This window comes from Neopsephotus bourkii, unplaced genomic scaffold, assembly GCF_033783945.1.
Source record: "Neopsephotus bourkii isolate Nb327-2 ecotype Australia unplaced genomic scaffold, CSIRO-AGI_Nbou_v1 NB_768, whole genome shotgun sequence".
Classification (NCBI taxonomy): domain Eukaryota; kingdom Metazoa; phylum Chordata; class Aves; order Psittaciformes; family Psittacidae; genus Neopsephotus; species Neopsephotus bourkii.
Window position 1 is genome coordinate 131,920 of NW_026901264.1, and position 24,498 is coordinate 156,417.

The following is a 24,498-nucleotide window of genomic DNA, read 5'->3' on the forward strand; positions in this document are numbered from 1 at the left end:
CACTGACTTTCAGGTAGAAATTCTTCTGCGATAGCGGGTACTAGTCTGTTCAATAGTATTCTTGCAAGAATTTTACCAGCAATGGAGAGCAGAGTTATACCACGGTAGCTTGAGCAGTCTGACATGGCACCTTTTTTCTTATACAGAGTGACGATGATTGCATCATGAAAGTCTGATGGTAATTTACCTTGTTCCCAACAGCACACAACTAGCTCATGAAATTTAGCATGAAGTGCTTGGCCTCCATGCTTCCATATTCCAGGTGGGACTCCGTCAACCCCAGCTGCCTTGCCAGTTTTCACCTGCTGTATGGCCTTAAGAGTCTCTCCCATGGTAGGGGTTAAATCCAATTCATCATGCTGCAGAATGTGCTGGATTACTTCGCCTTGGACTACACGATTAGAACTAAAGAGAGTTTGAAAATGTTCAGACCAACGATTCAGGATGGAGGTTTTATCTGTAAGAAGTGTTTGGCCATCTGCACTAAGTAAGGGGCTTTGAACCTGAAATGTGGGTCCGTATACTGCCTTCAGAGCCTCATCGAATCTGTGGTCACCCAAATCTGTGCATAGTTGAATCTTTTCTGCTAGGTTGAGCCACCACTTGTTCTGGATGTCTCTAAGTTTCAGTTGGAGTTTGCTACATGCAAGACAAAAGGCTGCTTTTCTTACATGGCAAAGTGGTTGAGCGAGGTGTGCTTGATGAGCAGATCTCTTTTTTGTCAGCAATTCCTTGACCTCCTGGTTGCTATTATCAAGCCAGTCTTTGTTCTTCTTGGAGGAGAACCCAATGGATTCTATGGAGGACTGCAGGATGCTATTTTTAATATGTTGCCAAAGTGCTTCAGGAGAAGAATCTATAAGCTGGTCTTCAAGCCTAGTTTGAAGGTTAGCCTGAAAGCTGTCCCTCACTGCAGCTATTTGGAGATTATTAACATTGAGCCTCCTCCTCGGAATGCCACCCTTCTTAGGTCTGGGCTTGAGGTGGAAATTAAGTTTGCAACGCACAAGGCGGTTATCTGTTTGACATTCTGCACTAGGCATCACTCGGGTGTGACAGACATCACGAATATTTCTCTGGCACACTAAAACATAATCAATGAGGTGCCAATGTTTAGATCGAGGATGCATCCAGATTGTCTTCAAGCTGTCTTTCTGCTGGAAGATAGTGTTGGTGATGGTAAGCTGTTGTTCTGCACAGAACTCTAGTAAGAGGTGACCATTATCATTGCAGCTGCCAACACCGTGCTTGCCTAGTACTCCTTTCCAGGCTTCAAAGTTCTTTCCTACTCGGGCGTTGAAGTCACCAAGGATTATGATCTTATCTTCTATAGGAACCTTTTGAGTGGGGTGACGCAGGTCGGAGGAGAATTTTTCTTTTTCTGCAGGGTCAGCTTGCAGAGTTGGAGCATATATGCTGAAAAGAACAACATGTTGCTTATTGTGTAGTGGAAGACGTAAGGAGATAATATGATTGGAATGACCTATCGGCAAATTTTGAAGTTTAGAGGCTATGGAGTTTTTACTCATGAAGCCGACTCCAGAAAGATGCCTTTCAGTTTTGGGTTTGCCTGACCAGTAGAATGTATAGCCAGCACCATGTTCTTTGAGGCTACCTTCCTCATGAAAATGAACTTCACTCAGAGCAGTGATATCAATGTTAAGTCGTGACAATTCATAGGCAGTTAGCGCAGAACGGCACTCAGGACGCCCACTGTTCACTGTATCAAGCATGGTTCTGATGTTCCAACATGCGAGTGTCAATCTGGACACACCTTTGGAGGCAGGTGTATGCCTTTGTCTCTTTGCCTTTAATTGACAGCAATAGAAGATGCCCGTTGGCTGTGGCTAGCCAACCAGGTGAAGGGGGGGATGAGCTTTGGTTAGGCCACCTTTTCTAGGCTTCTCTCCATGTGGAGCAAGCAGTGCTGTCCTTGAAAAAGGCTGCTTGGTCATTCAGGATGCTGCCGAACAAGACTGTCATCTCCTGGGTCAGTCTCAAGCGACCAATGTCCTCAGCTGCCTGCATGCAGGGTTGGGTCTGCGACTTCCAGTGCACCTTATCATCTGCCATTTCGTCCCTTGCTTGTCGCTACAGGCTTTGCAAGTGTGGATAAACCCTTGGGGCCTGCGCAGTGGATTTCTTTTTAGGTGAGGCTATGAGATATGCATGGTGAAACTTCATTCCCGACATGTTTATAGTTTCAGCGTTGCCTAAGGGGGGCTACAAGAAGTAGTCGTGTCTGTGTAATTCTAGTGGCGAGGCTAAAAGAATAGCCCTGAACTCCGAAATTGATCTCAGAATGTAAAACAATAATGGGCTATCATTAACTCCTTTCTTATCTTGATACATTAAATAACAATTCACAGTATTTAGATGCTGAGTGAGAAAGAAAGGGGGAAGTTTACTCAGTGTGACTTCAAATTCGAACACAAAGAACTGAATACAAAAATTACCATCCTAAACCCTGCTCCTCCCTGATTTGGAAGTTGTTGAACCTGCCAAATCTCAAAACCTGCGGAGCAGGCTGCCCCTGAGAGACAATGAGCCATGGAATGCAGAAGATCCCTGGGCTGGCAGGGCAAGGGACAGGAACCGATGGTCCTGAGCTGACCTGCTATGGTACTCCTGGTCCCATAATCAGGTGAAAGCTGGTCAGGGCCAGTATGGGCTTCCACCCCCCTCAAAGCCATGACATTAGGTTACATAGAATCCCAGACTGGTTTGGAAGGGACCTTAAAGCTCATCCAGTTCCAGCCCCCTGCCACGGGCAGGGACACCTTCTGCTAGACGAGGTTGCTCCAAGCCCCATCCAACGTGGCCTTGAACGTTGCCAGGGATGGGGCAGACACAGCTTCTCTGGGCAACCTGTGCCAGCAGCTCACCACCCTCACAGGGAAAAACTTCTGTCTGAAACCTCATTTCAATCTCCCCTCTGTAAGTTAACATAACATGATAACACGTACATAACATGAGAAGTCCCTGTCCTGACATTGTGCTGTGAAAATTATACGAAAGCCTAAAAGCTAGACAGGATTATTTTTTTTAATATAAAATAATGGGGGCTTGTGGAGCAATGGTTATTCTCATGAGGGCCTGCACAACCCAGGATTAGAGCCGAGTGAGACAGCCTTGAACTGTTTCTGACTCAGCTGAGCCAAGGAGGCCTGGAGTCAAAGAAATGTAAGCAGAACACTGAAACAGGAGCTTGCTGGCCACAAGGAATGCACCGTTTATCACAAGGCATGCACCCTGCTGTTGCAGAGATATGTGTGTAAAACTTAGCCTAGCCAATAGCAATGTATAGACAGGCGTGTGAACAGTTGTTGGGGACCAATGATAGCTTTGCTTTAGGCGTGTGGCTTATTTAGAATCCTATATAAACACTGCGTATGCAAACAATAAAGGAGAACGATCATACTCATATTGAGGTTGCGTCGTTACTCCGGGCCCGACTCCCACTCTGACATCTGGTAGCAGAGGATGGTTCCCGACCAAAGATCTCCGAGACTGTGGTAAGCAGCAAGAGGAGGGTCGGAGCGGGAAGAATCGGCTGGGGAGCCCTGCCGGGGACAAGAGGTCCAGGCAGACGCGGAAAGCCGGCATTAGAGTAGCTTTCTAACCCCCAGGTGCAGCTATGGATCACAAAGCTGCAGCTAACTTGCTCGCCGGAATCCTCTCCAAGAGAGGGAAAGAAGCGCCGGTGAAGCAGCTGATACGATTAATTAAGTTAGGCCAGAAATGGGGACATTTTGCAGGCATTTGTCTGATATTTTCCGTATCGGAATGGCGAGACTTTGGGGGAACCATGTGGCAAAAACTGTGGAAGATGATAGTAAGGATGAAAAGGAGGTTAAAGTGATACGACACCAATGGAACTCTGTCCTAGAGACCTTAAAAGAAATGAGGGCAGAGAGGAAAGCCCCCCCCCCCCGTTGTGCCTGGCACGGCATCACAGAAGCCTCCTCAGCATAAGGGGGAAGATAAAGTGAAATGGCGCTCGCATCCAAAAGTACAAGTAGAAAGTGCAAACGCGGTCACCTTCGACCTAGAGGAAGAAGACCCCGAATCAGAATTGGAACCAGACCCAGAGTCTCTGGCAGAACCGGACTTGTACCCTCCCCGTCCTGATCCTGACTTAGATTCAGACAGTTCAGACAGTTCGGCTCATCGGCAGATGCGAACCAGCCTCAGTGATGGTCAACTGCGACAGCTGCTGAAGAAATTAAAGTATTGGAGACAAAAGAAACCTCCAACCCTCTGCCCCACCCTCCTACAATCCAGTAGTAAAGAAAGGGGAATGGGAGGGGGGTGTTGTTGGGCACGGGGTAGGGGATTACAGTAATAACCCTGCTAAACGTTATCATCAAAGATGCAATTGTTATGGGGGAATTTTAGGCTATGGGTCCCTCGGCATTCCCGGTGTTTAACATTCCACGGGGGGAAAGAAGTGGGAGGCATTGGATTTAAAGGCTGTAAAGGAGGCACGTCAACCGGTAACATCCTACGGGTTAAAATCATTGTATACTCGGGCAATTATCACACATATTTTTTCTGCATATATGTTAGCACCATATGATATCTGTATAATAGCTCAATTGTTGCTTACTCCCCACCTTCAGATGTGATTTAAAGTGAGCACAGCAGAGGAAAAGGCTGGATACATGGCTACTGCCTTTGCTGCTGCTGTTAAACCCCTTTTACAATAAGGTTAGAGCGATTGCGGGGGTACTAAAGATATGAGATGTTATAATTGTGGACAGACGGGACATTGTAAAATAGAAACAGGATACTGTAAAGAAAATTAGTTCAGCAGCCCGCCGCCCCCCCCTTGTCAGTGATTGAATGAATTGAAATTTGATCTTAGGACATCCATTTTATGGATTTTTTCAGTCCTTCTTAAGGTGAAGGGAGCAACCTTTTTTACGTTAAAGTGCTTCATCAAGACCTGCAGTGGAAAGGTCTGTGATGGACTGTGGACTTATATACAACTCACTTAATACATTCTCTCTGTGATACTCGTGTACTAGAAGCTGGTAAAAATAAGTATGTCCAGGTTTCTATTGACTTTTGGAGACCTTTATAAATACTGCTGGCTACTTCTTCCAACATAGGCTGGCCACCTGTGTCGGAATGAGTGTGCATTTTGGTCAGTATAAAAGCCCAAGCCTCATGCGATGTGGGGGAGGCAGAGCCTCTGCGGGGACGCCTGCTAAGGTTGGGCCTGCCACCTCGCACTGCGATGATGCTTCTCGGAGCTGGTTTTCTTGTTAGTCTCCACAGGGTCCTTGTGGCACGTTCTGTACGTGGGATTGTGTAGTGGAAATAATGTTTGTCTGGATTTTGTGCTTCAAATATTGTAGTTGTGTGGAGTGTGCTTGTGGGATCCCGTGTGTGTGTGTGTGTGTGTGTGTGTGTGTGTGTGTGTGTGTGTGTGTTGAGGGCAGACAGTGTTCTGTGTATTTTTTGTTGTTGGGTTCATGTAAAAGTTTCTAATAGATAGTACTTTAACATTTCAGACAAGAAAGGGTTAATGCAAAAGTGAAGTTTCCGGCAGATATTTATGGTTGCTGCTGAAGCAGGCAGGCTGCTGTAGCTGCTGCTGAGCAGGCAGGCGTTTGTAGCCGTGCAAAGCAGGGTGAGCAACTTCAACAAAAAACAAAAAACAAACAAACAAAAAAAGTGTTATTTGATAAGAGCTTGGTCCCCATGTTCAAAAACAGCTGCCCTCCGATTGGGCTCCCGGTGCTCCACTGGTGGAAGGACCAGGATGGACACCAGAGCCGAGGAGAGAAAAAACAAAATAAAACAAAACCAAGCTTAATATGTTTAGAGTAACCTGGGGATGAATCCAAAACTTGGAGGAACAGATTGATCAGTTGAAACAAGAACGGCTAACTGAAAAAGCGAGAGGGGTAGTGCAACCACAAGCCTTACGAGCCATCACCTAAGCAGCATCAGGGTGGCAGATACAGAACCTATCTACTTCTCAAGTTGAGAACTGATAACCTGGAAAAGGGGGTATATTTGTGTCCTCCTGCCTACAGGTCCATGGCGAATGCCTGCGAAGTCTGTCAAGCCTTGCCATGAGCTGGACAGACAAATGGAGGAACCTGATGCCTCAGCTGCAGGAACTGAATGTGAATACCCCAAGCAGAATGAGATAGAGGAAGAGAAAAACCAATGATTGCTAAACATTATTTGGAAGCAACTGAAAAGTAACAGCTTGAATATGTGTGTTTGTAAAGTAGCTATTGTTAGAAGCTTTGATTTTGTGTATGAAGCCACCTGTATTTACTAGTCAAATGCTAATAAGAAACTACACCTTGTATTATATGGATTTGTCACCTGTAAAAGAAATGTTAGAGTATGCAAATTTGTAGTAGCTGCTAGAAAATGCTAAAGCAAAAGAAAGAAATATTCTAATACAATGGTAGTGTTATAAAGCAGGTAATGGAACAAATTAAGAGGGTGAGAGAATTCCACTGGTAAGAAATTTCTTTGGCTAGTCCCTTGCTGGCATCAGCATCTTCAACATGCTGCTGCACCCTGCAATAGTTACTCTGCTAATGTAAATCTGTGTGTGTGCCTTGCCATAATAACAACTTGGTATTGGATGAAGCAGGTGAAACTGCATTGACAACAAGGGGTAAGGACTGAGGCTGACCAAATACCTGCTACCACAATCAAGGGCAAGACTGGGTTGGCCTCTGTGTTTGCCACCAAGAAGAACCTTTAGCTCCGCTGCTGGCTGCAACCCAGCAGGCGTGGAGTGGTAGGGACACATGCCATGCCAGACCTTGATGTGAAGGATGGCCTCCCCTGTTACCAGAGAGCCATACAGCAGAAAAAAGGGGCAGGCCCAGAACTCTGTAGTTGGCATATGTTGAAAATATGATCTAGCCCAAATCCCCTGCTCAAGCAGTGTCATCCAAAAGATACATAAAACAAAAAGGGGGAGATGTGGAGACAGTGTTCTCACAGGAGAACGCATAATTGGTGCAAAACCTGAATAATCCTGAAAGATACAGGAAGGCCGTGAGAGGCCCGAGGAAGCTTAAGCAAGCAAGATAAGAAGAAGCTGTAATTCACTTAGCTAATGAGAACAGTGGACTGTTGGCAAGCTTTTGAGGTCAAGTTCTCACACCTGTGCTTAACCAATTGTGTGTTAGTCACTAAGGGTCTTCAAGACATGTATCCAATCATAATATGCCAAATCACTGTAAGTGCCTGTAAGAAATTGTATATAAGGAGTTAAAGCTTTGTAATAAATTGGCATTCGCTGATCACATTGATCGTTCCTGTGTTGTCCGTGACTCCCGCGTTGACAGTAGATGACATCAACTGCTTTACCACTGCCCATCAGTTCTGTAGCCCCATCATAAAAGGCCACCAAATTGGTCAGGCAGGATTTCCCCTTAGTGAAGCCATGCTGGCTGTCACCAAGCACCTTGTTGATTTTCATGTGCCTTAGCATGCCTTCCAGGAGAATCTGCTCCAAGATTTTGCCAGGCACAGAGGTGAGACTGACTGGTCTGTAATTCCCTGGGTCATCCATTTTCCCCTTCTTGAAAATGGGGGTTATATTTCCCTTTTTCCAGTCGTCGGGAACTTCACCCGACTGCCATGATTTCTCAAATATGATGACCAGCAGCTTAGCAAATTCATTTGCCAGGTCCTTCAGGACCTGCGGATGGATTTCATCAGGACTCATGGACTTGTGCACGTTCAGATTTTTAAGATGGTCTCGAACCAATTCCTCTCCTACAATGGGCCCAAGGTCTTCATTTTCACAGTCCCTGCATCTGCCTTTCAGGATCTTGGGTGGTGCAGTCAGAGCCTTTGCTAGAGAAGACTGAGGCAAAGAAGTCATTCAGAACCTCAGCCTTCTCCAAATCCTGTGTAGCTTCCTGAGGGGGCCTACGTTCTCCCTAATCTGTTTTTTGTTTGCTATGTACCTGTAGAGTCCCTTCCTGTTATCCTTAATATCCCTAGCCAAGTTTAATTCTAAGTGGGCCTTAGCTTTCTAACCTGGTCCCTAGCTTCCCAGACAACATCCCTGTACTCTTCCCAGGCCGCCTGTCCTTGCTTCCACTTTCTATAAGCCTCTTTTTTCATTTGAATTTTCTTCAGGAGCTCCTTATCCATCCAAGGAGGTCTCCTGGCCCTCCTGCTGCACTTCCTTCTACTTGGTATGCAACACTCTTGAGCTTGTAGCAGGTGATCCTTGAAGACCAACCAAGAGTCTTGAGCCCCCCTGCCCTCTAGGGCTATATCCCATGGAACCTTACTAAGCAGGTTCCTGAAGAGGCCAAAGTCTGCTCTTTTGAAGTCTAGGGCAGTCAGCTTCCTGCACGCTCTTCTCACTGTCCTAAGGATCTCAAATTCAACCATCTCATGGTTGCTGCATCCAAGGCTGCCCTGCAGTGCCACATTTCCAACGAGCCCTTCCCTGTTGGTGAGCACGAGGTCAAGCATGGCACCTCTCCTTGTCATTTCCTCTATTACTTGCAGAAGGAAGTTGTGTTCCACACAATAAAAGAACCTCCTGAATTCCTTGTGCCGGGCCGTACCATCATTCCAACAGATGTAAGGGTGGTTGAAGTCACCCATGAGAACGAGGGCCTGTGAGCGTGAGGCTTCACCTATCTGCCTATAGAGTGCTTCATCCGCAGGTTCTCCTTGATCAGGGGGTCTATAACAGATCCCCACAATAATGTCTCCCATCACTGTTTTCCCTTTAACCCTGACCCACAAGCTCTCTGTTAACTGCTCACCAGTCCCCAGACAGAGTTCCATACTCTTCAGCCTATCCCTAACATAAAGGGCAACTCCCCCTCCCCACCTGCCGGGCCTGTCTTTTATAAAGAGTCTGTAACCTTCCATTCCAACACTCCAGTCATAGGAGCCATCCCACCATGTTTCTGTGATGCCTATTATATCATACCCCCATAGACATGCACATGTCTCTAATTCCTCTTGTTTGTTACCCATGCTACGGGTGTTTGTATAGAGGCATCTGAGCCGAGCTCCAAATGAAGTCGGCTCATTGGCTGGAGCAGCCGGAATCTCTCTGCATTGCTCCAAGCATTTATTACAGGTGCTGGCAACTGACTGGGTGTGTTGGGATGGAATGATGCCCCCCTCCCCCAACACATCTAGTTTAAAGCCTCCTTGACCAGTCTGGCAAGCCTCCTACCAAAACTGCTCTTCCCCTTCTTTACAGGACCAGTTCCACCAGCCCCCGCTAGACCTGGCCTACAAACTTGGGTCCCATGTTCAAGACACCCAAACCCCTGACTGTGACACCACCCTTTTAACCATTTATTAACCTGGCTAATACTCCTAGCTTATTTTAGGTCCTCCCTTGTATCCTGGAGAATAGACGAAAAGACTACCTGGGCTCCAGAGCCCTTAACCACCTCTTCCAGGGCTCTGTAGTCCTTTATGCTCCCCAGGCTACTACTATCTATATCCCTAGCACCCACATGTATCACCAGAAGCGGGTAATAGTCTGTGGGGCTTACCAGAGCAGGCAGCCTCTCTGACACATGCCTGATCCGTGCCCCTGGTAGGTAACACACCTCCCTTGAGACCGGATCAGGCCGACAGACGAGTGCTTCTGTCCCTTTCAAAGTAGAATCCCCTACCGCTACGACCCACTGCTTTTTCCTGGCAGCACCAGTAGAAATCTTCTTTACTAGTGCATCAGCCGGCTGTTTCTGGCAGAAGTGCGTTTCCTCATGAGCCCCTGCAGGACAGCAAAGCAGTTCTGCGTAGGGGCAACAGGTTTAGGAGGAAGTCCCTTGCTTTTAATTGTCCTTTTCCTCCTTTTTTTGTTGTTGTTTTTTTTTTTTTTTTTGTCACCAATTCCCAGCTTTGAGGGTTAACAACCTCCTTCTTTCCTGCATGAGCTACAGGGGAAGCTTGAGGACTCTGCACCCAGTGCCTCAGCAACCCAGCCACAGTCCAGGAGGTTCCTCCAGTGTATGGATGGTAACTTCCTCATGCAAATGGTGGATGAGCCAACCAGGAGAGGTGCGCTGCTGGATCTCATCCTCACTAACAAGGAGGGACTGGTTGAAGGAGTGAAGGTTGAGGGCTGCCTTGGTTGCAGCGACCATTAAATGGTGGAATTCAGGATCTTGTGTGGTAGGGTCAGTAGAATAACAAGTAGAATTGCAACCCTGGACTTTAGCAGGGCAAACTTTGGCCTCTTCAAGCGATTGCTAGGGGAAATCCCATGGACTAGGCTGCTTGAAGGTAAAGGGGCCCAAGATAGTTGGTTGGCATTCAAGGACTGCTTTTTCCGAGCTCAAGGTCAGAGCATCCCAACACGTAGGAAGTCAAGGAAGAGGGTCAGGAGAGCTGCGTGGCTAAGTAGGGGATTGCTGTGTATGCTAAAGTGGAAGAGGAGAGTTTACAGGTCATGGAAGGAGGGGCTGGCCACTTGGGAGGAATATAAGGCTGCTGCTAGAGGATGTAGGAAAGCTGCTAGAATGACTAAGGCCTCCTTGGAATTAAAGCTGGCGAGAGGGGTCAAGGACAGCAGAAAGAGCTTTTTCAAATACATGGCAGGTAAAACTAACACCAGAGGCAGTGTAGGCCCGCTGATGAATGGGACGGGTGCCCTGGTGACAGAAGATACAGAGATGGCAGAGTTACTGAATGCCTTCTTTGTCTCTGTCTACTCTGCCGGAGGCAGTCCTGAAGAGCCCTGTACCTCTGAGACCTCACATGATGTCAGGTCAATGGAGTGGCTTGCCTTAGTCGATGAGGAATGGGTTAGAGACCAGTTGAGCAATCTGGACATCCATAAATCCATAGGTCCAGATGGGATGCACCCGCGGGTCCTGAGGGAAGTGGCGGAGGTCGTTGCTAGACCGCTCTCCATCATCTTTACCAAGTCTTGGGAAACGGGAGAGGTGCCTGAGGACTGGAGGAAAGCAAATGTCACTCCAGCCTTCAAAAAGGGCAAGAAGGAGGACCCGGGTAACTATAGACCGGTTAGCCTCACCTCCATTCCTGGGAAAGTGATGGAACACCTTATCCTTGGTGCCATCTTAAGGCATATCAAGGATAAGAGGGTTATGAGGGGCAGTCAACATGGCTTCACCAAGGGGAAGTCATGCTTGACCAATCTCGTAGCCTTTTATGAGGAAATAACACGGTGGATGGATGATGGCAGAGCGGTGGATGTGGTCTACCTTGACTTCAGCAAAGCGTTTGACACGGTCTCCCACAGCATCCTTGCGGCTAAATTGAGCAAGTGTGGTCTGGATGATCGGGTAGTGAGGTGGACTGTGAACTGGCTGAAGGAGAGAAGCCAGAGAGTTGTAGTCTATGGGGCGGAGTCTAGTTGGAGGCCTGTATCTAGTGGAGTGCCTCAAGGGTCAGTTCTGGGACCAGTATTATTCAATATATTCATCAACGATTTAGATGAGGGTATTGAGTGTACTATCAGCAAGTTTGCTGATGACACTAAGCTGGGAGGAGTGGCCGACACGCCAGAAGGCTGTGCTGCCATCCAGAGAGACCTGGACAGGCTGGAGAGTTGGGCGGGGAATAACTTGATGAAATATAACAAGGGAAAGTGTAGAGTCCTGCATCTGGGCAGGAACAACCCCAGGTTCCAGTATAGGTTGGGGAATGACCTGTTAGAGAGCAGTGTAGGGGAGAGGGACCTGGGGGTCCTAGTGGACGACAGGGTGACCACGAGCCGACACTGTGTCCTTGTGGCCAAGAAGGCTGATGGCATCCTGGGGTGTATTAGAAGGGGGGTGGTTAGTAGGTTGAGACAGGTCCTCCTTCCCCTCTACTCTCCCCTGGTGAGACCTCATCTGGAATATTGTGTCCAGTTCTGGGCCCCTCAGTTTAAGAAGGACAGGGACCTGCTGGAGAGAGTCCAGCGCAGGGCAACTAAGATGATTAAGGGAGTGGAGCATCTCCCTTATGAGGAAAGACTGAGGGAGCTGGGTCTCTATAGTTTGGAGAAGAGGAGATTGAGGGGTGACCTTATTACTGTACATAAATATATAAAGGGGGAGTGTCACGAGGATGGAGCCAGGATCTTCTCAGTGGCAAACAATGATAGGACAAGGGTAATGGGTACAAACTGGAACACAAGAGGTTCCACTTAAACTTGAGAAGAAACTTCTTCTCAGTGAGGGTGACAGAACACTGGAACAGGCTGCCCAGGGAGGTTGTGGAGTCTCCTTCTCTGGAGACATTCAAAACCCGCCTGGACACGTTCCTGTGTAACCTTATCTAGGTGTTCCTGCTCCGGCAAGGGGATTGGACTAGATGATCTTTTGAGGTTCCTTCCAATCTCTAGCATACTGTGATACTGTGATACTGTGACCCGCTCTGTTTGCCCCGCTCCTGGTCGCTCGCGCTCCCTGGGGCAGGTTTTTAACCAGGCAGGGCTAGTGCCTGGCTCTTGGCTCCGCCCCCTGTGAGTCAGCTGCTCACATCAGCTGAGCTGCTGGCTCCTGGGCAGGTCCTGTCGAGGACTTGAGGCTCCCTCGGTGGCTCTCGTCGTTCTGAGTTGAGGCTGCTGGATGCTGATCTCCCCCCACTCCGGTGCTCAAGGCATCCTCTCTTGAGCTACTCACCTCAGCAATTGACCAGCACCGGTTGGTGATGCCCCGTTTAAATCTGCCGCCGCTCCTCCTGGCTCCGCCCCCTGTGGGTCAGCTGCTCGCGTCAGCTGAGCTGCCGGCTCCTGGGCAGGTCCTGTCGAGGACTTGAGGCTCCCTCAGTGGCTCTTGTCGCTCTGAGTTGATTATCTGCTCTTTAGCCTACCTGATATTTACTTAGATATTTAGAATATCTGCTGATATTCTAAGAATCACCATTTAAAATAAGTCCATGAAAACATGGGTCCCAGTGTATGCCTGGTTTCTTGCAAGAGAAGACACTGAAAACTAGAGAATCTGATGATCTGTTATTGCTCATCTAGAATCCCAGACTGGTTTTTGTTGGAAGAGACCTTAAGTACACTCAGTTCCAAACCCCTTCCATGGGCAGGGACACCTTCCACTAGAACAGGTTGCTCCAAGCCCTGTCCAGCCTGGCCTTGAACACTGCCAGGGATGGGACACCTCCAGCTTCTCTGAGCAACCTTCACCAGGGCCTCACCACCCTCTAACCTGAACTTTCCCTGTTTCAGTTTGAACCCATCACCCCTTGTCCTATTGCTACAGTTTTGGATGAAGAGTCCCTCTCTGGCATCCTTGTAGGCCCCCTTTCAGCTACTGGAAGCTGCTATGAAGTCTCCACACAACCTTCGCTTCGCCACTTACAAGGTAACATTTATATCCTTCTATGTATTAAAAATAACACTTAAAACCTCAAAGATTTTTCCAGGTGTTTACACTGTGTTTCACATTTTTGTCACATAGTATATTTTTTACAATGTAAAGATTTGAAATTGTTCTATACCATATTTTTTAACACACCCATCATCACAGAGCCTTAACTGGATCCTGCTTCTCATTTTTGTTACACTGAAATGTATTAAATAAAAATTCAGATCCCACTGAGCTCTGTTTTGGCTACAGATTTCAATTTAGCCAAATAATACTGTCCATAAACACACCAAATCATTGTGCCACAACATGAGAAGATAGATGAGAGGACTCCCTAAGAGCTTTTCCAAACTAAAGCATTATCCAGAGAAGACAAATGGGTGCATTTGCACTTATAGACTGGGAGATGCACAAGGAAACATAATACACTATGATTATACCTTTGCCCATAGTAGCTTTGCAAATGCATTTCATTCCTGTCACTGCCCTCTGATATTCTACATTACAGTTCCCAGGCAGCTGTGTACCCTAATGCTAACTTATTGAATTTATCCTCAAAGCAAAAACTACCATTCATATCAAACCCTGGACAACAAAAGATAGTAGTAGGAAAGGTCACAAAAGTCATTTTCTCTAAAAACCTAAATATGTATCCAAATATTAAAAAAAGACTGCTGCGTTTGATTTGCTCTTCAGATGTGTTCAGTTGCTTTTTTTTCCACAAGAAGGGCTAAATAATCATGTCTATAAGCATCCATTCTGACAGGTCTGACATGTACACAGATGAGGGAACAAAGGACCTAGAAGAGATTTAAGAAAATACCTTTTAGGTATTAGGTATTAGTCTTTGAAGAGCACCTGGCAGCAGTTCACAATGCATGGCGAGCCTTACTAGCAATGGTATACAGAGATCAAAGGGTTCCTGAAAGGAACAACTGTAAATGTATGATGGCTGACCTTTAGGCAATAGATTCAGTCCTGGTGGCACAAAGTAATTAATTATAGCTCTTTAGATAGAACTGGGTAAATAAGATTCATCTATTTCTCCACAAAAGTATTTATAATTATTAATGACAGGTGAAGAAACTTGCAAGTTTTAATTATCCAGAAAAGAAGAAACAACAACAACAAAAAAATAAATCTCCTAATAAACATTGTAAAGAACAGATCATAAGGACTAAGACGTGTGGAACAGGATACTACAATACAGAAGATGATCCTCAGTTCTTCTGTGTGAATGACAAAGTTCTGAATAGCTGTCTTTCTGAATAGCCTTATTTTGGATCTGTTTCTCCTTATGCTAGGTTATAAATCAAATATGATAGATGCAGAATTTCCTGTTTCCTCTTCCCCAGATTTTTAGCATTCTTCTTGTTCTATTAGAGGATGTTTTTGTTTATTAATATCAAAAAAAAAAAAAAAACAAAACATTTTGTGACAAGGAGATTAGAACTGGATGATCTTAAGGTCCTTTCTAATCCAAACCATTCTATGATTCTATGATAGTCAGCCTAACATCGAAGAATCTGTATAAGAATTTGTTCTCACCATACTGAAGATATATTACCTGAGTAACTGCACTAGGTAAAACAATTTAACTCCCTTTGCTTACAATACAGAAGGTGAAAGAAGACAGGCTAGATACAAAAGTAATCAGTCAGTCTTCTCATTCTCACCTTGTTGACCCTCCAGTCTACAGTTTTTATGAAGTCCTGCAAACTGGTTCAGCTCTGCATTGCTGTCAATAATCAGCTCCTTAAAGGGAGGCAGGGAGACTGAAGTAACACATCTTAGAAGAATTAGGAACTGCTTACTCCTATTGATGCACGGAATCAGACTCTACAACTCAAAGAGAGTTATAAAGCAGGTATGTTTATTACGGGCTCGGGTGCAAGGGGGATCGCTCCTCCTAACCTGCGCACCGAGGAGTTAAGCAAGCAGATGTTTATTACACACAAACATGCATATTTCTTAGATTCCCAAGAGAATGGCAAGGCTATTGCAATTAGTTTTAGGAACTCATTATCATAAGTCTCCTCCCTTTTGGTGCTTGCCCACTGCCCTCCGATGGTCGTGGGCAAGTCCCATGTCTTCAAGATGAAGTAAGCAGTCTTCCTCATGGTGTACTTTTTACATTTGGCGCAGTTAGATGCCCAAATCACAAAATAGTAATCACAAATAGTAACCACAAAACTAGCTGAAACCAGCTGTATCTGTAATCTTCTGATAGCTGGCAAAGTTTTAGAACATTGGGACCTTTGCACAAAATTTATTGCAAGCAAAACGGGATGCGCAGACAATGAATATCCCAAGCTAGCAGATGTTCAGGAGGCACTGTCTCCAAACCAACTGATAATTAGAAGGATGGTAAGAAATAACTCACTCATGTTAGTAAGACTACTAAATTCTGTTATCACACCACAGACTTACAACACAAGCATCTATCTTAGACCAAAATTAAGCTAAAAGTATTTTAGCCCTAAGTTTTCCAGGCAGTTGCTTTCCTTATATCACTACAACCAGCAATTCATCAGCCTCCATCCTCTATTTCTGCACACACAGATAGATCGTGCAGACCATGGACAGGCAGTCGCTGACGGTTGGTGACAGACTGTGATTTAGAAGCACACTGTTTGCCAACCTTTAAGCTTGGGTCCCTAACAACAAGAGCTTTTAGTTCCTAGCTTATTACAAGTGGCAGTGGGTTGTATCGGTCACTGGGTTTAGACCCCTTAGCACTGCTGTGAGATTTGCTGAAGGAGTTGGGGGTTTATTCTGCTTACTAGGTGTCTCTCAAGTCATCAGCCAGATACTTCCTGGCACTGTTCCCTCCATAGGGCTAATGAATCATGACAGTTCATCTCAAATCGCCCAGCTGGAACATTTAAATGTCCACCACAATCTACAAATGAACCCATCTGACTGCCACTGGGGATCAGTGGGAGAAACTTATTAATACACATAAGATTTGGAAGCACGTCAGGCTTAATCTATCATAACAGCTGAGGTAATACACTTGTGCCCTCCCCTCCCCTAGCCTGTGGTGAGGGAAGAGAGCACCAGCAGTGTAGGATCGCTATGAAGTGCAGTGGTGTGATCCAGCTTTGCTATATCTTACTCTCTATCCATCCATTTCCTTATGTGGTATTCTGATGAGACTCCATTTCGTTCAGCAGAGAAGTTCTAAGCTTTGTGAGAAGTTAAATAGACTTTTCTAAAAGTATCTTTCAGAAGTATTTATGAAATCCACAACATTCTGATTAAGAAACACAAAACTCATCCGATTTCCTCTTCTGTATTAGCACCATGATAGAATAACATGAGCTAATAAAACACCTGTATCTCAATTTGCCAATGCAATTATTTTTTAGTCAGAAAATCTAAGTACCACCAACATGAAAAAATTAAATGTCCCAATATGTAGCTCTAGGTGGCTACATTTTTCCCCCAAAAGTCTCTAGAAGGAAACTGGGATAAAGACGTTCTCATGTTGGAAGAGCATTTGTCTTTGACACTATCTATACACAGATATATAACTTATACTATGAACTATTACTAATAATTGAGGACACATGTTTTATTTCCAATCCAAATGAAGAAAACACCAGTTTTCTCAGAAGAAGTTACTGTGACCAAATGAAATTCACTTCTTTTTTCCTTCTGGTAAGGGTAATAACCAGTCAAGAGAAAATTTCTGGTAACAGAAATGTCTCTGGAGGCACATAACAGGAAGAAGGCATGTTCTAGCTCATTTACTTGCATCAGTTATGTGTTAAATTGCGGGTGAACTAAAACAGAATATAATTCTTTGAAAAAGGCAGCAGTGGAAGGATTTGGAAGTCTATCCCAACAGAATTGCTCTTTGAGTTGGTATTTTAAGGCTCAGTATTAAAATAATTATTCACATTATTGTTCCTGTCTATGTGGTATGGGCATCCAAACAGCACCAAGTAATCTTTTTAGTCTCCTCCAGAAGACTAAGCCTTGGAGTGATTTCTTTGACATGCTATTCACAAAAGGATTATGAAGAGGATTTCTTCAATCAGATTCCAATTCATTTTCCCTTATGTCAGCAACATCACACTCTGGAAAAACACTGTCAAAATCAGAAAACAATTGTGTAAGATCCGTTTGCCATTATCAGCCCCTTCTTTCGGTGATTCCTTCAACAAACCGTCAGAAGTTTTGTACTCAAGAGACAGAAGAGAAAGTGCCGAAGTGTGCAGTGCTAACGTGCTTTAGAAGTAAACCCCTCACTTACTTAACCTAAGTTTTCTTGTATTGGTTCGCTTTGTAGAGAAACTCTCATACATGTCAAATAGATTCTTTTGGGAGGGAGCTATATCTCTGATTAGAGTAAGCACCAAACATTCTACAGCCATCCTCAGGGTCAGCAGCATCACAAAGACTGGTCTTTTTGATAGTTTCCATGCATATGCATGGTGAGGAAGACTGATCCAGCAGAAAATAATAGACCTAGTCCCAAGTAAGATTTCCAATCTGCGTGTAATCTTGGCATAGGAGCCTCAACATGTTTTTCTGGTCTACTGATCTACTGCTACTGCAGCAAATCACTAGCTAGTACAGATCTCATCACTGAGAGTTACTTCTTTGTAACTTACAGTGAACAGCTGCTGTCATTTTAGAAGATGTCAGAAAAGCAATCATTTTCATTCACAGTTCCAGCTGCTCTTAGGGTAAGTTATCTTTCTTCTATAGAAGAAGGATAGATCTATTAAGGAGGGCAAAGGTAACAGTAATGAAAGAATTCCCATCCTAGACTCATATCTGCAACCATTTGAAAGCTTATGTCAAAATATGGGAAACTTCACTGCCTTGCTGAGCTTTAAAATTCATTTATGTTCTTTTTCTTTACCTTTTTCGTCCCATTTCTCTTAGTCATCCCCAGATTGCATTATTTCCTTGAACAGCAGGATCCCTCCTGTCCTGTTTCTCCTTGGTAGGTAAAGCCCTCCCATTTCCCCTGACCTTGAGTGTGATCCTACAGAATTTTCATTAGAGATGAATCCATGCAGTAACTGAAATATTTAGACTGCCTTGAAGCATCAGTGATCTAACAATTTTTGTCCCTAACCTAGCCCAAGAGACAGTACATTCCTGAATGTGTATTGACACTACTGACACTATTCAGCTTCTTTTCTTGTAAGAGAATTGGTTTGATTTCACACTGCATCAGCACTCAAAGTCATTGAAACTGGATGTGCCCTCAAGGAGCTGGAGACTGGTTCTTGGTGGATGAGTGATATTTAGTTCTAGCAAAGCAAAAATTTAGTTCTAGCAAAAATTTTAGAGTGGTTTAGTTCTGGTGAAAAGTGCTGGATCTGCATTCCTGTGTAATTAACTATTCCTTCATCTGCTATGTTTAAAGCACAGTGATAAAATGATCTTAGCCACTATTCCAGTGGGCTCATTTACAATAGTGACACCCCAAAGTCAGCAAGCGTATCTTTAAATCCTTTGAAGCCAACAGAAATACTGTTTTCTTAAACAAAGAATTGGTGCACTTTCAGCAATCGGACCCCTAACCAAAGCCAACTAAACAGTTATGGGATTGTTTTTTGGTTGTTTGTTGTTTTTTTTAAGGAAAACAGATTCTGTTCTTAATCATTATTGAGAATAATGGAAGTGATTATATGAAAAGTAATTAATAGCCAAGTTTCCATGGAAGTAGCAGGCACACAGAGAAGACAGTTGTCTCAGCACTATCAAAACATGAATAACAAAAGCAGTAGAGATTACTGTGTGAGACTGAACTCTACTAGATCTATGGGAAGAAAGAGGAAAGTGCACTGAAATCCATGTATAAAGGACAAAGATGTGAGGATATGCAAATCCAGGATTCTCCTCAACAAATTAACTGACATAAGATCAAAATCTGTACACATCAACAGTCATGCAAGTGTGTTAACTAGCTCACAAGCAGGAAAATATGAATTAGGCAAGCATTCCACCCAAACTAAGGATATACATCATATACATGCATATGTATGTACACATCTGTATACATATATCTCTTTCCCAATGGGAGTAATTGGCTTTCAGAACAAGATTCCACGGATTACTTGCTGCTTGCTATTCTAAAGAAGTCTGCATAGTGTCAACTCTTGATTCTAGGTAGCATATTGCTTCAAAACCCTTCACATACGTGGTAGTTCAACTTACGCTCACATCTTGTCAGAAATCCAGTCATTTCTACAGTTCCTTTAAAGATTTTGCTTCATGTAAAACAGTTTGTCTTTTCTACTAAAGTATTTCTGTCACATGAAGTTACCCACAAGTTTTTCAGTGCCTTACTTCTCTATCTGCAGTTCCTTGCTGCAAAAATGGTGGTACCTTTCATCCTTTCTGGGTATTTGGCCCAGCATGACTAAAGTCCTGGCTGTTCTCACTGCTATAGGGCTGCCGTGTTCACTCTGGGATTTTCCCTCTCTTTTACAGATCTGTAGGTGAGCCCTTGTATAGCTGACTGCAGCTTCAATTCCAGCATCACATCAGAGTAGATCTACTAACTGATCAAAGTTCTGAACCACAACTACTAATATATTCATGCATATGAAACAAACAGCCACAAGATTCAGAAATGTGAGTGATAAAAATAAGGAAAAAAGTGGTCTCAGCCTGTTATGTATCAAGTTATAAGGAGAACAAGCTCATGCTGGTATTCACTTAATTCCAGTATTCATATACCTCACTCATACTGGCTGGTTGCCATTCTGACAAGACACTCTTACCTCTCCAGGCAGGAAGAACTCTATTTCATACCTCAACTATGAAAGCTCAGAAACATTTAATTCAGGTCTTCACTGAAACTGGAATCAGAGAAAAGTCTAAATAATGTATGTGCCTTTAATTCATGGCTCTATTGCTCCTCCAGTCCTGTCTCTCCCTTGCTCTTGTTTTCCTGTACCATTTTGAATCAGAATGGATTATGCATAACGGATATTCATGCAGTGCAAGCTGTTTGAGAATTGAAACAAAGTGCTCTGGCTTAATGAGCTTTCTCCTGAGGTGATAAATGCCATTTCTTGATGTTGCAAGAAGGCGTATGACCATGCTAATAACTGACATTTAACCATATATCTCCTGGTGGTAAAATTTCCCCAACTTCACTAACATAACTAAGTGTTAACTCACATTACAGCCCCTGCAGGAAACATTAGGAGAGGAATAGCAGCTTTGCTGCATTTGCACACCCAAGACACACAGTTAATGATTGTGAGTATTAAAGGTTGTTACAGCTGCTTCCAGACTGAAGAAGGGAAATCCTTTACTGATAGAGCACCTAAGAAATTCTTAAAACTGCTGCTTTGCTTAGGGTGGAAATTGATCACGAGAAACCAATTTTATAAGCAGAGGGCAGATGAATAATTTAGTAAAAAAGATGTCAGAAACTGAACAGATAATGGAAGAACTATAAGGTTTTTAGTGCTTATCATTAGAGAGAATGGAACAGAGGTCACATCAGCCTTACATAACATAATACACAGATTTAGATAAATTAAAATGGAAGCTCTTTTGGCATAGCATCAGAATACAACAAGGGCAATACATTTCATAATGAGAAAATGAAAATATTTTCTTATTTTGATACGTGGATTGACTCCACAACTCGTTAAAGTTGTAAAGTAGGTATGCTTTATTCAGCTGAGGCGCACAGGGTAAGTTCCTCCAAAGGCATGCGCACCCCAGTGTCCCAGTTTTCCCTCTACATTTATTCTCTAAAGTGTTACATATGCAATAGGTTACACAACATGCCTATACATATTCATATCCTCTTCCCGCTTCATATTATAATGAGCTAAAGCTTCCTTCACGCCCCTGCGCAATGCCTCCTGGTGGTCGTGGGCAGGGGTCTCCAGATGAAGTAAACGAGTCTTCCTCACTCTTGAACTTTTCACTTCCATCTTGCATGCATGCTCACTAGTCCCCTGCTTCAGCTCAAACCGCAGTTCCAGTCTCAGCCAAGTCTTAACCAGATGGATGGTGTGGCAAGTGCAAAATCTGACCACCAGTTCCCCTTATCTGATGTTCTTTCCTTTCTTACATAAGTTTACATTAAACACCAGCTGCACTTTTAGACAAATACTTATTGTTAACTGAAGAGATTGAAGATAATCAGAAGAATAACATAGGTTTAACATTCGGTTATTAATTCAGGCCCCCTATCAATTGTATGACTGTTATCCTGTGGAGATTTCGGCTCCCAAAATTGTTGAGTCAGAAGGTTAACAGGCCTACAAATGTACACAAATCAGTAATTGTTAACACAGCAATTGTTAAATAGGGGATTATGTTAGTGGAACTTCACTTTACATAAGTAAATGAAACTAACCAGGCTAAGTGAAGTGTGTGTGTTGAGATCTACAGGCATACGTATAGTGGGAAGAGGAAATGAGAAGAGAATGAAATTAATGGAATACTTATCATGGTTTTGGCCACTGTGTTCTGTTCCTTTATCTGACTTTTCAAGTATTCTGCAACCTGAAGTGGGGATTCTTTTGTTTAGGCATTAGCACTTTGAATACAGAATGTATTTTCTTACTGTAAAATTTCACAACAGATTCCTCTTAGAAAAGAAATTGGATAGAATTATTTCCCACAGTTCTCCCTTGTGGCTTTGCTTCTGATTCTGCCTCCTCTGACCTTATCCAGATAGTCTGTCCTCCATTGCTGGGAATGTATCTTTCTAACACTTTGGGCTGAGATGAGCCTGCAGAAAGAGGATGTATTACTAGTTCTAGGAGAAGTGAAAAATATTCTGGCAGTATTACTGCTGCCAAAATCCTTTAACAAATATGAGTGTTATTTTTACTTTTCCAAGGAACATTTAATGGAAATCAAATATTCATGGAGGACAGATAATATTTAAATGACATCTTTAAATGATTAAAAATGTGAAACTCTCTGGTAGTGGTTACTAGATTAAGGCCTACATTTTCATGAGGCACAATCTCTAAGGTGATATCAAGAAAAAAAGATTTCAGAACTCTCTGTGCTGTCTGTAAAGAAGTTCATATCCAAACCTCTGTCTTCAGACTGAAAAATTACTGTTTGTATCAGTAGTAGGTAAGATGATCGCTAAAGTCAATAAACTGCTAAGGTAAAGGAAGGAAAGGTTCACTCACCCCATCATTTACCCCTGCCTATGCCACAGTCAGGGACACGTTCCACTAGACCAGATTGCCCCAAGCCTTGTTCAACCTGGCCTTGAACACTGCCAGGGATGGGGCAGTCACAGCTTCTCTGGGCACCCTGTGCCAGCGCCTCACCACCCTCACAGGGAAGAGCTTCTACCTAAAATCTCATCTCAATCTACCCTCTGGCAGGTTAAAGCCATTCTCCTTGTTCAAAGGCCCTCTCCAAGCTTTCTTGTACCCCCCCTTAGGCACTGGGAGCTGCTTTAAGTTCCTTTCATATGGAGCCTTTTCTTCTCCAGGCTGAACAATCCCAGCTCTCTCAGCCTGTCTCCAGCACAGAGCTGCTCCAGCCCTCACAGCTTCTCCATGGCCTCCTCTGGACTTGCTCAAGCATGCATATGTTCCTCTTGTGTCGGGAATATGATACTAAGATCACACAACTCTGTTTAAGGTATCTTTGTGATAAAACCTAATGCTGTGGTGTTTCGGTAGAAAAACACATTGGAAATCACTCTACAACAAGCATATTAATTTTCCTGTTCTTTTTCATTTATCTTGTTTCTGTCAAATTGGTGCTTTGAATAGCTCTGGAATGTTATTGTGTACATTGGGAAAGAGCTGCCATGCTTCTAAGCATACAAAGTTCTTAGAGGTACAGCTACAAAAAATCAGGAGCTGCAGTACGATGAAATAAAGGCATGATGGTTTATAGAACATAAACATAGAACAAGTGATACTAACTACTGAAGGATGCCACTATAAATGACTAAATACTGTGGATTAATACGAATAATGAATAAATGCAAACAAAGTTAATAAATCCCCCACCTTTTTAATTTAATTTGAAAATTTTAGTTAGTTTAAATTTATATTTCTTCCTCTAATAATGTCTTTACTGCTATTTTGTAAAGAAAAAAAAAAAAAAAAAGAAGAAATCCCAGTTGGGGTAGAATCATCATTACTAAAGTTACACTTGAGAAGTAAGGAGAAAATTAGGTTATTTCTCTATGCTGAAGATAAAGTTTCTTGCAAGCTTCTTACAATGTTCAGTTTATTTTTTTCTGTTTCTTTCTTTAAAGTAGAGGAAGCAGCAAGTTTCACAATAACTAATCCTGACTTCTTGCTTAACCAATGCTCATTTAAGTTACTGGTGATCATGCAGGGCTAATCAAGCTGAATGTGTTACTTCATGCTTTCATGGATACCTTCCCTCTTGCCTAAACCATGAGCCAGTTCTAGCCACAGATGTGTTATAAAGCAATACTTGCCACTATCAGTTTGCTTCCTTTTTTGAGATGATATGTGGCAAGGGTGCTATTTTAGCTTCAATGTTTATGAAGAATGCATTTGATCACCCTCCGGATGTGGCATTTTCCATTTCAAAAGATCCCAGATTCTGCTGCAGCAATCCTATTTCTAAATTGTGCTATTTAGGTCCAACACTGGGAATGGGACCAACTTGATATTGCCACACAGTGTCCCAATATGAGTGAAAAAGAAGGCTTCTGCTGTTTTACTAGTGTTACAAACGATTTTGACCTATCTCTGTCATTCACTGACCTTGTCTCATAAATGATTGCAGAAAGAAACGTTACCTAAAACAACTGCATAACTTTTGAGTATAACAGAGACATGGAATGAATTTCTTTATTTCTTCTGGATATACCCACAGGTCTTATCAAATCACCTGAACAGTTCGCTTAGCAATAACGTGAAGGTCAGTACTTCACATATCTAGGTCTAGTCTGCTAACCTCCACTCAACTATTTTGTATTTCTGTTCATATTGGTATTATTGGCAAGCTGCTAGAGCCAGAATCATCTGTTATGATGCCAGAGTATGTGTGTGCCTCTGACATGGGCATTACAGACCGCTAGGATATAATATGGATCCCAGAAGACCTCAACACCTTCAGCAGCATGGTTTAGAGTGAAAACATTAATGTTTATCATCCAGCCTGTTACTGTCAAACTCTGCCTCAAGCTATGCAAGTATCAGGACAGTTCAGCAGCATTTATGTCAGGCAATTT